At 41.5% G+C, this 2441-nt stretch overlaps 1 non-coding gene across 1 annotated transcript; it reads right to left on the bottom strand.

The window, feature by feature from the left end:
• Positions 1–1530: 1530 nt before the first annotated feature.
• On the bottom strand, positions 1531–1637 carry LOC132402553 (U6 spliceosomal RNA). Its single transcript, XR_009514946.1, has one exon. It is a non-coding gene; the product is annotated as a U6 spliceosomal RNA (small nuclear RNA).
• Between the last annotated feature and the right edge of the window lie 804 nt (positions 1638–2441).

Below are 2441 nucleotides of genomic sequence, written 5' to 3'. Positions count from 1 at the left end.
TAATCATTAATACTGCTGCCATGCCAAACTCCCATCTAACACACCATAATTTTTAAGCCTTCAACAAAATGTAAATGCAACGAGGCTTATCGTTGACATTGCTAGAAGCTCAACTTTGTAATTTATATATTTCCCTATGGGTTAGGTGGTCAGTCTTCGATTATATTCAGTCAGTCAACAACCCGGTGATACAGAAGCAGTGGAATTCTATTATGATTCCCTTTTAAATTTACAAATTATTGTTCTGGAGAGAAAAAAAGTCCTTGGCATTCATAAAATGCGGCCAAGGCAATATAGAATTGAATTATTGGATTCTGGTCAGAATTACTCCATTCTGGTGATAAAAGAGAATGATCTGATAGGTCAGTAAATCCTGATCATGAGTTTTTATATGTGAGTAACTGAGAGATACTTCAGATCAGCCTTTTATTTCTGTTGCTGTCAGATTCCTCTTTCCCACTCCCCTAGACGTTTGTTCACAGAGATTACAAAGATGCTTGCCTCAATCCTACAAGTGAGAAAAACACGTCCTTTGCATCTGGACTCAGCTGCCACGATATTAGGTACGACTGCTCATTAATGCACATATCTAATCAGGCAAACATGCAGTTGCAATTCAATGCATAAAAGAATGCCGACATGGTCAAGAGATTCAGGTAGCATGGTGGCGTAGCGGTTAGCACAACGCTTTACAGTGCAGGCGACCCAGATTCTATTCCTGCCGGTGTCTGTAAAGAGTCCTCACCATGACCGTGTGGCTTTTCTCTGGGTATTCCAGATTCCTCCCACATTCCAAAGACGTAGCAGTTGGTTGGCTAACTGGTCATTGTATATTGTCCCATGATTATGCTAGCATTAAATAAGTGGTTTGCTGGGTGGAAGGGATTACTCCATGCTGTATCACAACAAACAAATTGTTCTTCAAACAAACATAAGAATGGGGAAGAAATGTGATCTGAGTGACTTTGATTGTGGAGTGATTGTTGGTGCCAGTTGGGGCGTTTCAGTGTCTCAGAAACTGCTGATCTCCTGGGGTTTTCACGCACACCAGTCTCCAGAGTTTACAGGGAATGATGCAAAAAAAAACTGTCCAGTGAGCGAAAATTCCTTATTGATGAGAGTGGACAAAGGAGAACGGCCAGCTTGGTTCAAACTGACAGGAAGGTGACAGTAACTCAAATAACCGTGTGTTACAACAATGGTGTACAGGCGAGCATCTGTGAATGCACAACACAACGAAAAATGAAGAGGATGGGCTACAGCAGCAGAAGACCACACTAGGTTTCATTCCTGTGCCTGTTAAAGAGGTCACTTCCAAATAGAAGCACTTCCTTTACCCGCTGCCACAGAACTCACAGATGAAACAAAAGAAAGATGTCTACAAGCAGTAGCTATATTCATTTTATCAAGCGTGTCTGTGTTTCCATTTGCCTGTTGCTTTCTTCCATCTCATGTTCGATCAGTCTTTGATGTTTACATTGTTCCATCAAGGGTATTGCAAATTGTAGGAACAGCAGTTTATCTTTTTTTAAAAATATGGAACACTTCACGAATTTGCGTATCATCCTCACGTAGGGGCCATGCTAATCTTCTCTGTGTCATTCCAATTTTAGTATATGTGCTGCCAAAGCTAGCACACAGCAGCTTATCTTGAAAGCTGCCACATTTGATCTCTCTAGACTTAATATTGAAATGATCAGTTTCAGAAAATCAGCTATACTGAACTGATTCCATAACATATGGACTCTCTTTCAACGACTGTACAACTTATGTTCTCAAAACTTATTTATTTGTTTATTCTTTTTATATTTCCACAGTTTGTCTTTTGCACATTGATTGTCCACAAAAAGTACACTGCAGGTGCTGTGGTGAAATCAACACGTACAAACAAGCTGGAGGAACTCAGCAGGTCAGGCAGCATCCATGGAACCGAGCAGTCAACCTTTTGGGCTTTTTCATTAACATCAGTTTTTCATTAACTCAAGAGATTCTGCAGATGCTGGAAATCTAGAGTAATACATGCAAAATTCCGGAGGAACTCAGCCGGCCAGTCAACACCTATGGAAAAGAGTGATCAGTTTTGGGCTGAGACCCTTCCTCAGGACTGGAAAAAAGATGGGAAGTCAGGGATAGAAGATGGGTGGAGAGGAAGAAATACAGGGTAGTAGGTGATGGGTAAAATTGGGAGGGGGCAGGATGAAGTAAAAAGCTGGGAAGTTGATTGGTGAAAGAGATAAAGGGCTGGAAAAGGCGGAATCTGATAGGAGAGGACAGAAGACTATGGAAGAAAAGGAAGGGGAAGGAGCATCAGAGGGAGTTGATGAACAGGTAATGAAGTAAGGTGAGAGATGGGAATGGGGAATGGTGAAGGGGGGGAAGGAACAATTACCAGAATCTCAAGAAATCAATGTTCATGCTATCAGGTTGGAAGCTACCCAGGT

This window comes from Hypanus sabinus, chromosome 1 (assembly GCF_030144855.1).
Source record: "Hypanus sabinus isolate sHypSab1 chromosome 1, sHypSab1.hap1, whole genome shotgun sequence".
Taxonomy (NCBI): domain Eukaryota; kingdom Metazoa; phylum Chordata; class Chondrichthyes; order Myliobatiformes; family Dasyatidae; genus Hypanus; species Hypanus sabinus.
Note: the sequence above shows the minus strand (reverse complement) of the source record. Positions and strands in the feature narration are given on the sequence as shown.